This window comes from Grampus griseus, assembly GCF_964374135.1.
Source record: "Grampus griseus genome assembly, chromosome: 10".
Taxonomy (NCBI): Eukaryota; Metazoa; Chordata; class Mammalia; order Artiodactyla; family Delphinidae; genus Grampus; species Grampus griseus.
The window spans coordinates 16,809,909-16,822,387 of NC_139004.1; the positions used below are offsets into that span (position 1 = coordinate 16,809,909).

General features: G+C 42.4%; 1 pseudogene across 1 annotated transcript; it reads left to right on the top strand.

Annotated features, from left to right (window-relative positions):
• The first annotated feature begins 10,515 nt into the window (after positions 1-10,515).
• On the top strand, positions 10,516-11,341 carry LOC309829096 (large ribosomal subunit protein uL18-like; annotated as a pseudogene). The gene has a single exon. The product of its transcript is annotated as a large ribosomal subunit protein uL18-like (transcript).
• Positions 11,342-12,479: the final 1,138 nt, after the last annotated feature.

Genomic DNA, 12,479 nt, shown 5'->3' on the forward strand with positions numbered 1-12,479 from the left:
GTTGTTTTTCCCTTGCTGCTTTTAATATTTTTTCTTTGTGTTGAATTTTTGATAGTTTGATTAATATGTGTCTTGGCATGTTTCTCCTTGGATTTATCCTGTATGGGACTCTCTGTGCTTCCTGGACTTGATTGACTATTTCCTTTCCCATGTTAGGGAAGTTTTCAACTATAATCTCCTCAAACATTTTCTCAGACCCTGTCTTTTTCTCTTCTCCTTCTGGGCCCCCTATAATTCGAATGTTGGTGTGTTTAATGTTGTCCCAGAGGTCTCTGAGACTGTCCTCAATTCTTTTCATTCTTTTTTCTTTATTCTGCTCAGCAGCAGTTATTTCCTCTCTTTTATCTTCCAGGTCACTTATCCGTCTTGTGCCTCAGTTATTCTGCTATTGATTCCTTCTAGAGAATTTTTGATTTCATTTATTGTGTTGTTCATCATTGTTTGCTCTTTCGTTATTCTAGGTCCTTGTTAAACATTTCTTGTATTTTCTCCGTTCTATTTGAAAGATTTTGGATCATCTTTACTGTCATTACTCTGAATTCTTTTTCAGGTAGACTGCCTGTTTCCTCTTCATTTGTTTGGTCTGGTGGGTTTTTACCTTGCTCCTTCATCTGCTGCGTGTTTCTCTGTCTTCTCATTTTGCTTAACTTACTGTGTTTGGGATCTCCTTTTTGCAGGCTGCAGGTCCGTAGCTCCCATTGTTTTTGGTGTCTGCCCCCAGTAGCTAAGGTTGGTTCAGTGGGTTGTGTAGGCTTCCTAGTGGAGGGGACTGGTGCCTGTGGCTGAGGCTGGATATTGTCTTTCTAGTGGGCAGAACCGCGTCTGGTGGTGTGTCTTGGGGTGTCTGTGACCTTATTATGATTTTAAGCAGCCTCTCTGCTAATGGGTGGGGTTGTGTTCCCGTCTTGCTAGTTGTTTGGCATAGGGTGTCCAGCACTGTAGCTTGCTGGTCGTTGAGTGGAGCTGGGTCTTAGCGTTGAGATGGAGATCTCTGGGAGAGCTTTTGCCACTTGATATTACGTGGAGCCGGGAGGTCTCTGGTGGACCAGTGTCCTGAATTCGGCTCTCCCACGTCAGCGCCATGGGTCTGACAGCAGGCAGAGCACCACAACCCGTCAGCCACACGGCTCTTTCAGATACACCTTGGATGATATGGACTCTGAAAATTCAAGTTACACCCGAGATTCCATTCCCCTGTGGTTACTCATCTGGATCACAGACATGTAGGACCTGTCTGCCCTGAGAGGCCACCTCCAGTATCTTCCCCATAAGCATCGTTGCCATAAACATATAAAGCAATTTTCAACTGAATCCATTAGCCTTCTGTGATATGCACTACCTATAAAATTCTTTTTTCACACTTCTTAGACTGCAAAGGCTTTGGGATGGGGGGGAAGGCAAGGTATAGAGTTGGAAGGAAAAATGCCTTGGATTAGTCTTAGGTAGTGCGATTTTCATTCTAGGTGAATTTCAAATGTATTTCTAGATTTAAGAGGTTCTAGTGAAGTTCTAATTATCTCTCTAATTACAACACATACTGAGGTTAAGCGTTCTTATCAAATGGTGCATTAAAAATGGGTTTTATTCCCAGGCTGGATCTAATAGGGTGAAATACTGGCCTGAACACATAGAAATTGGTTCCCTCATTCATTTCACTTACCAGATTGTGAAAGATTCTGAGGGTCGGAACCATCATTATCCAGTGCAATGATGTTGCCTAGAAACGAAGATAAGTTCCAGTGTAAATTAGACTATAATAACTTTATCCTTTGTGCAATTTGTGTAATGTTTTTGGCAAATAGCAACTGATGGATCATAACTGAAATACGTAGACTGTTGTTAGCAAAGCATCACGTGTGATTTTACAGGTGAATTGAGGAAATGGGTGGGCCAACAGTGCTTTCTAAGAACAAGTGTAGTGATCACACCACACTTCTTCCTCTATAACCTTCAGTGACTACGAATATTCCCCTGAAGAAAGCACAAACTCCCCGGACCTCCTCCTCTCCACCTGCTTAAAACCTTTCAACGGCATCTCATTGCTCTTAGAAAAAAAACATTTCTCAGCATGGCCCACAACCCCACGTAGTCTAGCCTGCCCTTATTGGTCTAGCCTCATCTCAAAGCTGGCTTTGCTATTCTGCTTGCTTTCAGTTCTTCATAAGCACTTTTCCCCTTCCCATCACAGAGCCTTTGCACAGGTTTCCCTCTCTGATTATAATGTTCCCTGCTCTCTGAACCCATTAACTTCTATTCATTCTTCAGATCTCAACGCAAGAGCTACTTTCTCCAGGAAGGCTCCCCTGAGCTTTGTGATTAGGTCAGATCTTTCCTGGCTGTGATAGTACCGTGAATGGCTCAACTACATGTTTGTCACATTGCCATTTTTTAAGTTTTATAGTGTGTTTTTTTCTACTTTAAACATGTTGACATGGTAAAAAAAAATCAAAATGAAATAAAAACCTATATGCTGAACTATCTAGCTTTGATTTCTGTTCTCATTTACCCCACAACCTCTCCTTTTATAGACAAACATTTTTTTATTAGTTCCTTATTTATCTTTCCGGTATTTCTTTTTTGCAGGGACAAGTACAAAATATGTATCTTGTTTCTCCCCTATTTGACACAAAAAATAACATACTTTATGCGTGTTCTACAACATACTTTTTCTTCCCTAACAACGTACTCTGGAGCTTATTCTATATCAAGACATAAAGAATCTCTCTCCTTTTAGAGCTGCGTAGAATTCTACTGTGAAACTCTTGCACTGTTTCTGGAACCAGTTCCTTATGCTGGCAGTTGGCTTGTTTTCAGTCTTTTACTATTACAAATAATGCTGCAATTAATAACCACATGTGCATGTCTCTGTCTTTTCCACGTGCAAGTTCTATGTAAATACCCACAAATAGGATTACTGGGTCAAAGGATAAATGCATCAGTAATTTTTTTTTTTTTTTTTTTTTTTTGCGGTACGCGGGCCTCTCACCGCCGCTGCCCCGCCACGGAGTACAGGCCCCGGACGCGCAGGCTCAGCGGCCACGGCTCACGGGCCCAGCCGCTCCACGGCATGCGGGATCCTCCCGGACTGGGGCACAAACCCGCGTCCCCTGCATCGGCAGGCGGACTCTCAACCACTGCGCCACCAGGGAAGCCCATACATCAGTAATTTTGATAGAAATCACCATATTACCCTTCCTGTGGGTTGTACCACTTCCCACCTTCACCAGCAAAACATGAGTGTCCATTTCCCCACAGCTTCACCAGTCGTGTTGTTCACCTTTTGGTTGGGAGGTAAGAAATTGTACTCAGGGCAGTTTTAATGTGCCTCTGTCTTATTTTGAGTAAGGTTGAGTATCTTTTCATGTGCTTAAGGACCATTTATAGTTTTTGTGTGTATGAACTGACTGTTCGTGTCTCTTTGCCCATTTTCTGTTGGGCACTTAATCTTTTCATTCCTGTTAACTAGGTGCTTTTATTAGTTGATATTAACCATTTACCTGTGATGTATGTTGCAGATATTTTCCCCAGTTTGTCATTTGTCTTATGACTTTCCATATTGTGTTTTCAGATAGATAATACCTCTCTCCTGCTAAGACACCAGGGAGGGCAAGTCCCACAGGTCTTGGGCTACCACTATGTCCCCAAATCTGTTTCTTCATCTGTAAAAAATGTGAACCTTGTTGTAGGGCCCCTTCACCTCTGAAAGTCTATGATTTCATTTTCTCTTCTTACCTTTTGGTTTATTAAGGTTCCCCTGCCTTCCCTTCTCCTCTGCCAACCCCCGCCCCCGCCTTCCCCTCCCTTTGCCTCTCTGCACTTGGGCTCAGCGGTCACACATACCATTGGGAAATGTGGAAACTCACATGGTGTTACCTGAGAAGTGCCTAGAAGGGCTCCCTCCCCCATATATCCCACCTGATTTTCACGTGAAATTTCACCGTTAGTGATACATTGTCTTCTCAATTCCCACTAACTTTATTCAGGTCTTTGTTACTTCTTATCTGGACTTAAGCTGGTCTCCAAGTTGCTCTGCCTGGATCACTTCTTTTCACCCTTCAGTCTACGTGCTGCCTCCATATGACATTTCTTATAAAAGAGCTTTGATCACGGTACTTTCTAACTTTCTTGTATTGTCCATTTCTTTTATTGTTAAAGTTCCAAGTCCCTTCATGATAAGATCTCAAACTGTATTTTCAGCTGCAAGTCTCATTGTGCCATCCCTGGTCCCTTTCCTTCCATTACATAGGCTACTCACTGTCATCCATCTCCATCCTCTTCTCGGGCTGGTCCTTCCATCTGACATGTCCTCCTTTCAACCAGGTCTGATTCTACCTACGAAATATTACCCATTTCTCATCATCCTCCTCTCAAGCTGGGATTAAACTCTGCTTTCCCGGTGCCCTCATAACAGTTTGAATAAAAGATCATACTGCATGTTTTTCTTGGAAGGAATGTTCATGGCTCTCTCTGGAGTATAACCTCTTTGAGGGTATATTTTTTCAACCTCATAGGGTCTGTAAGTAATAGTCTCTAGGGCATTTATTGCCTAGAATTGAAGCAACGCTCACTCCCAGGAACTTTAATTTTAATTTAATTTGTACAGTACTCCTGGGATGGTAGAAAGTTAGGTAAGAGTTAATTAGTTTAGCAGATTTGGTTTTTTCCTCTTAAATTATGGTTCAGTAAAATATTAGTGTATACCTTTGTGTATGGGCATGTGTGTGTATGTTTATGTGTGTGCGCACACACAAATGCCCACACCATTGCATGCTTATGGAAAGGGAGTAGTGTTGAAAGAGAGGAAAGTATATAGATGTGAGAATAGAGGGGAACTGAAGAGAACATTCTTCACTTTATGGTTTTTCCAAGGAGCAACTGCGCTCTTTCCTGAAACCGTCCACCTCTTTGTCCTGCCAAATTCTATCTTTCCCATCTCTTTGATTTTGGATAAAATTTATCCATGGAAACTTTTCTAGTTAACCCATAATGACCACACCCCTTGCATCTCTATGATAGGTTAACACATTCTGCATGGATGTGTTAAGACATTCTTGAAACAGTCTAGTGTATCTTGAGGCTATCTTTTATCCATCTTATCGCCTCTTTGTCCTTCCTGAGATGGTACTTCCTAATTTAATCATAGAGCCTTTCCAGAGGAATAGTTCATGACTCTTTGAGAGTGAAAGAATTCTGCAGGATATTTGATCTGGGTCAGACCCTAGTGCTCACCTCCATAACCCTCTCATTTAGCTGTGCCCATGGCTGCCTGGATTGAAGACTACATTGCTCCAGCCTCCCTTGCAGCTAGCTGTGGCCATGTGACTAAGTTCTGGTCAGTGAGATGTAAGTAGAATTGCCACATGTAACTTCCAGAAGTGATTTTTAAAGCAAGAAGGTGCTCCCTTTTAAGCCCTCTCTCCTTTCCAGTGGAGAGGGATGCCAAAATAATGGATGAAGCTTGAGGGGCCATCTTAGACTATGAGGTGTGATCCCTATGCTAAAACTGGCAGTATAGCAAGGTAGAGCCGCGTCTGTGATAATTTTCTGCTGATGCATTTCTAGATACCTGCCCCCAGTCTTCTTTTATTTATTTATTTTAAAATTATTGATTGATTTATTTGACTGCACCGGGTCTTAGTTGCAGCACATGGGATCTTTGTTGCCACGTGCAGGATCTTCAGTTGCAGCATGCGAACTCTTAGTTGCGGCACGTGGGATCTAGTTCCCTGACCAGGGATCGAATCCAGGCCCCCTGCATTGGGAACGTGGAGTCTTAGCCACTGGACCACCAGGAAGTCCCCAGGCTTCTTTTACGTGAAAGAGAAGTAAGACATTTGCCTTGTGCAGGTCTTCATTATTTAGGGTTCCATTATTCACGGCCAAACCTAATCCTAACTGAATATAGTCATAAAAAAGACCAAGATCTGGAGAATTACCAACAGGCCTCACACAAGATTGACATATTAAAACCACTTTGGAGTGATAGTACCTCTCCTTATTTAAGCCATTCCCAGGAATTTGAAAGAAAGGAGCAAAAAAATTCCAGGCTGGCATGATACCACAAAAGAAACTACCCGAGAAGATTCTTGTTGAGAATGCAGTGACGTGGGCATTACATACAGTAGAGAAACTGAGCTCCAGGAAGGAAAGTGACTCTCCCTAGACCACCCACCTCGTTAGTTAGGCTCTGAACTCTCCTTCCTTGAGTTTCCTAGGCCAGTTCTCTTGCCTCAGCACGTTTTATCTGCAAATTTAATCCACTCTCCATCAGGAAAATTGGTTATACCCTGGGAAACTGGGCGGAAGCAGAGTGGAATATTCATCTTAGCTATAAGGCCGTGGGTACAAACACTGAGCTTTCATCTACCACCCACAAGAGAGAAGTTTAGCTTTCAAAACGTCTGCAAAAAAAGTTCTTTCAAGTTGTGTCTTTCTGACTGTAGGAAATGAGTCCTGCATGAGATGATACATGATAAAACACTTTGTGTGGGGCTGAGAGGTGCAGTGGAAGGCAGTACTCTCCTGTCTTCCCTGTGGAGTTAGAAATCTCCAGGTCCCAGGAGTCGACAGGTGGACCAGTCACAGTTACAGTTACAAAGTTGTGCTTGAGATCATGAAATGGAAACATAACTATGACAAACATTTTCTTTGGTACTAGATGACAATTTCCCAGTGCACAGAGCTCTTCAAAAAACAATATCGCTATTTAAAAAGAAACAAACAAACAATATGCTGTTTCTTTCTACTAAATCTTTCAGCATATTTCTTGTTCATTGCAAATTTCTAACACCTGTCTGTGTATAAAGGTGCTAAATCCGAGTTGGATATAACAAATCCTCATATAATGGGAGTGGTGCTTTTTCAAAGGCTTTCCTCCCCGTCGTTTCAGGAAAATTGCCTATCTTAGAATCTCAGGTTTTTAACACTGACAGAAACCTCTTAGCTCAATATATAGAGAATCTAATCCCTTCATTTATAAATGAGAAACATTGAGGTCCTAAGAGAAGAAAGATTGTGCTACAGACTAGCTCAACTAGCTCTAGGTCACAGAGCTAGCTGAAGTTTTAATAAGTATCTCTTCAACTGCTTTTAAATCTTTGCAGAACAGATTAAAAAGAAATATAGGAATTCCCTTGGTGGTGCAGTACTTAAGAATCCACCTGCCAATGCAGGGGACACAGGTTCAAGCCCTGGTCCAGGAAGATCCCACATGCTGTGGAGCAACTTAGCCCATGCACGGCAACTACTGAGCCTGCGCTCTAGAGCCCGGGAGCCACAACTACTGAGCCCACGTGCCACAACTACTGAAGCCCGCGCACCTAGAGCCCGGGCTTCACAACAAGAGAAGCCACCGCAATGAGAAGCCCGCGCACTGCAACGAAGAGTAGTCCCTGCTCGCCGCAACTATAGAAAGCCTGTGCACAGCAACGAAGACCCAATGCAGCCAAAGAAAAAAGTTTATTAAAGAAAAAAAAACTTAAAAAAAAAAAGAAATATCTTTTCTTCTGTTTTCCAAGCCACCCAGCAGTCCAGATGAGATCTCAGGTTTGGAATCATAAATATGGGACAACAAAGTGCTACCGTATACAATTCAAATATTTTTCCTTTACCCTGAAAGAGCAGAATGTATCATAACCATTCATTCTTTCTCGCCTTTGTCGTCAGCTTTCTATGCATGGGTTGAACTGGCTTTTCTTTGCACTGAGGTGTGTGTGTGTGAAGATGTCATGTATTAACAGCGAATTAGGAGCATTTCAGAGCAGAGGTCGGCCTCGCTAACACAACCGAGTTTCTGTGTCACGGTGGTGCTGGATGCAGCTGCTGCTCTTAGGTGTCAACAAAGAAAGCCCAGTACAGTGGAGACGTTAGCCTAGGGCTAAAGAAGCCTTCTGAGAGCAGCCAAAGTCCTCATTTGGAGCTTGCCACGTAGCTGTGTTGGCTGTTGGTCTGAGCAAACTGCTAGATGCCCGGAGGCCCCTAGTAACCCACTGCTAGCTCCCAACACCTCTTATATTTACATGGAACAAACTACAGGCCCCCCAAAGGGGCAGCAGATACTTGTGAAAAGAGCCATAGTGCTAAGAGAAGGAGACTGAGATTGTAGCCACCACTCTGCCTCTAACTGGGTGATGTTTCCATCCCATTCGCCTGCATTGTCAAAACAGTAGTTGGCCAAGCTTTCAGTCCTCAGACAGAAGTTATCAGGAAAAAGTAAAACAATTAATGAAATAGCATGCTTTGGGGGAAGAGGAGAGAGAATGACTTATTAATATAACATAACTAGGAGGTGATAAAAATCTACATCTTCTATACATGGTTTATCTGATTTACTACTGGTAGTACCATTAGTATATAAAATATCAAAGTTCCTTTTGATGCATTCCAGGGAATTCAGTATTTTGCCTTTATTGAAATTGATTAGGGTGTGGTACTTTTTACTTTTCATTTCAGACATTTAGAATGAGAAGGAATTGCTTTTCTAGCTTCAACTTAAGAAAAACAGCTAATGAATTCATCAGTATTTATTCAACAACAACTCAGTTTGCACAGGCCTGTGCTCAGAGATATTGGGATTAAAGCTTGGACCTGCCTGATTCTTGGAGTACATTTTAGGCAGCATGTAATTCATACAAATGCCCTCTTGAGCACCTATTCTAGATGAGGCAAAGAAGGCTGTTTTGACGTTACTGTTTTGAGACGGCCACTTGGTAATTGCCGTCTTCACTTCCTTGTTTTTTCCTTCACAGGGAACACAAACATTTCAGAACTCTTGTCACTGGTGTTTAGTGAAAACTAATAGAAACTGATTGTCATACAGAACACAAAGGATATAACTGGTTTCACAATTACTTAGTGCTCCCAAAAAACAAACCATAGGGACTTCTAGCTAAACACGGCAGATAAAACAAAACAAAACAAAACATGACCGGATCTCCATTCCCTCTCGAAGCCCCACTAAGATGACAGAGAATGAAAAGGCACACATCAATAAGGACCATGGGGACAAAAGAGGAAATAGCATTATTTTGAAAGCCAGAAAGCAGATGGATGGGCAATAACTGACCGACTAGACAGGAGAAAGCTGAATGGCAAGAGCCTGTAAGAAGCAAAGCCAAAAATCTGGTTTGATGAAGCCACCGAGGCCCCAAGAGTCTCAGCAGTAGAGGCACCAGCTGCCTCCAAAGGGGTGTGGGCGAGACTGACACCAGGAGGAGTGATTAAGAATCTGTTTAAGGAATACTTGGACCTAGATTCCCTATGGTATCCTGCACCGCCAGTGACTATACCTCCTCAACTCAGTACAAGACTGAAGGTTTATTCTCAAAAGAGGTTGAGTGAGACTGCTCTGGATGAGGGAATACTGGACACAGCTGAGGGCACTCGTGACAGCTAGGAACAGGGAGGCTAAGAGGGGCATCTGCAGACCAACTAGTGGCACCGCCAGCAACATGTGACCCCCGGAATGCTGCATGTGCGCTGGCAGGAGAAAGGAGCCTTCCTCTTTGGGTAAATGGATCAGCCCAGGAGACAGTGTCTACAGGCACTGGGGTAACTGTGGTAAGAGTGATGTCCACATCCTAATCCCTGAAGCCTGTGACTGTGTTAGGTGACATGGCAAAGGGGAATTAAGGTAGCAGATGGCATTAAGGTTGCTCATCTGCCAGCCACAATAGGGAGAGTCCTGGGTTATCCAGGTGGCCGGTGTCATCCCCAGGCTCTTTAGCAGTGGAAGAGAGAAGCGGAAGAGGTCCGAGTGATGTGATATGAAGAAGACTTGACCCACTGTTACTGGATTTGAAGAGGGAAGGAGAGGGCCAAAGGTCAAGGAATACAAGTGGCTTCTAGAACCTGGAAAAGGGAAGGAAATGGACTCTTCCCTGGAGGCTCCAGAAAGGAATGCAGCCCTGCCGACAACCTAATTTTAGCCCAGCAAGACGGAGTCAGACAACTGGCCTCCAGAACTGTAAGATAGTAAATTTATGTTGCTTTAAGCAGCCAAGTTTGTGGTAATTTGTTACCGTTGCAATAGAAAACTAGTGCAGACACAGACTGTTGGGGGAGCCCAACGGTGAATCTCATTTGTTGCAGATCCCACGCATACACTCATTCCTCAGACAGGAACTTTTTAGGACTTCTGCCACTAACTTTTTAGGACTTCTCTTGAAAATGGACAGCCAAGGAGTAACGGATATTTGAAGGAAGTATCTAACATAAAAGGCAAAGTTCAAAATTAATAAACACCACAGAGGGAAGAGACCATTCAGGGAGCAGAAGAAAATGTAAAAAACAAACAAAACTCTCAGAGAAATAAGAGAAGATATTGCATCCAAGAAACAAGAACAGAGTGCTCTCGAAAAGGAGCATTCACAAGACTTAAAGCACTCTTAGAATTTAAAAATAGAATAGAATAAATAAATATTAGATAGAATGGTAGAGAAAAAAACCAAAAAAGAGGTCAGTGGCAACCCATCGACATGGATCTCTGTTAAAGATATCAAGAATAGGTCTTATTTTAAGAGATACCAAGTAAAATTTAAAAGAAAACAAGAGGGTAAAATGGATTGCTATGCTCAGAAACACTTGGTACTCCAGGACAAAAGTTAAGTACAACACAACCAAATAAAGAATGATCGTCCATGTAGCCAACAGAGATATCATTTGTCAAATCTCTTATGCCTGAATAAAAGGGCATGTGATATTCTGCGGAGATAACGCTCATGAACTCCCAAAGCATGGTGTGACGGTTGGCCTGACAGATATTCTGCGGCATTCCGTCCTGGCCTCCTGCTGGCCCGCAGCCTTCTCAGTTGGTTTTACATGGACAAGATATACATACAATGAGGAAAGCTTTGATGGTCAGCCTGGTACCTTCACCTGCTATTTGAACTAAAATTTTGCCAGAACTACCACTGGAAATAAAGTTTTCGGGGCTCTGAGGGGAGTTGTGGATGGAGGCTTATCAATGCCTCACAGTACCAAATTGTTCCCTGGTTACGATTCAGAAAGCAGGGAATTCAAAGCAGAAGTACCTCAGAAGCACATTGTGGCTCAGAACGTTGCAGATGATGTGAGTTACCTTATGGAAGATGATGAAGATGCTAACAAGAAACAATCCTCCCAATACATAAAGAACAACATAGCTGCAGACACGATGGAGGAGATGTACACGAAAACTGTACTACTGTATGAGAGAATTCGGCCTATCAGAAGAAGCCTAAGAAAGAAGTTAAAAAAAAAAAAGAGTTGGAGCTGTTCCAGAAGGTCTCTTGCTCAGAGGAAAGATCAAGTAGCTCAGAAGGCAAGCTGCCTCAGAGCTCAGGAGTGGACCACTGAGAGATGAATCAAACCACAACTTTCTGTGAAGATTTTTCAGATAAAGACAATAAATTTATTGACAAAGCAGTGAAAACCACCACCAACAACAAAAACCTTCGTAAAAGTAAAACAAGTGAAAACAGTTTTGAAAATAAGAGAAAATAAGATTAAAAATAATTATCTGTAAAGGATCTCCAATAGAAGTCCCATAATAAGTAGACAAGTTATTAGATTGAGTCAACATGCAATTAGATGAATGGAAAAGGACCCCCACTGAGATAGATCATTGTCTTTTTTTCCCAGAAGTCCAGTAACAGAGATGATTCTAAAAAATTCTAGAGAAGAAAACCTGATTATGGACAAAGGATCAGGCATCAGAAGGTCTCAGAGGTCTTAAAAATAATATTGGAAGTAGAAAAGCAGCGCCTTAACAATTCTGAAGAAAATAACTTCCACCTTAGAATTTCCATCTACGCTGTTAGACAGGTCTGCAGGTGGGGTAGCATTTCAAACATTCAAAGTCTCAGAGAGTTGCTGCCTATGCACCCTTTTCCAGGAACCTGCTAGAGAATACGCTCCAAAATGAGGAGAAAGAAAGAGGACACCAGTAGACAAGAAAGAGGGCATTCTACAGAAGAAAGGAGCCAAGGGAACCTCAGGGTGATTACTATGAAACAGGGCCAGAGAAGACCGAGTCCAGATTGAATAGAAGGATGGAGGGATCCAGAGGGATGACTCCAAGGGGGTGGGGGAAGAAGTTGATCATTCATCTGTTGTTCTTAGGAAATGTATACTTACTGCAGAGTTTGGAGCTGAATAACTGGCAAGCACATAGAAAAGCTTTAGCAAACAACTCAAAACAAGACAATTAATTACTCTGAGGAGCAGAGCAAAAATCCTCATGTAAGAAAGAAAATATAATCCTAGTTCACTATGAGATCTAGTTGTAAGTAAATGTCCATCATTATAATAGGGTCAATATTAAATACTCATTTAACTCTGACTGGTGATATATGATATGTCTATGTAAAGAGGATGGTGGCGAGGGAAAGTACCTATGTGTACGTATACTACTTGTGTGTAGTCGATTGCAAAAATGGCCACAATTTTCTTCTCCCTGTATCCTTCACGATGAGACTTTATAGCACCTCCCATCAAGAGGT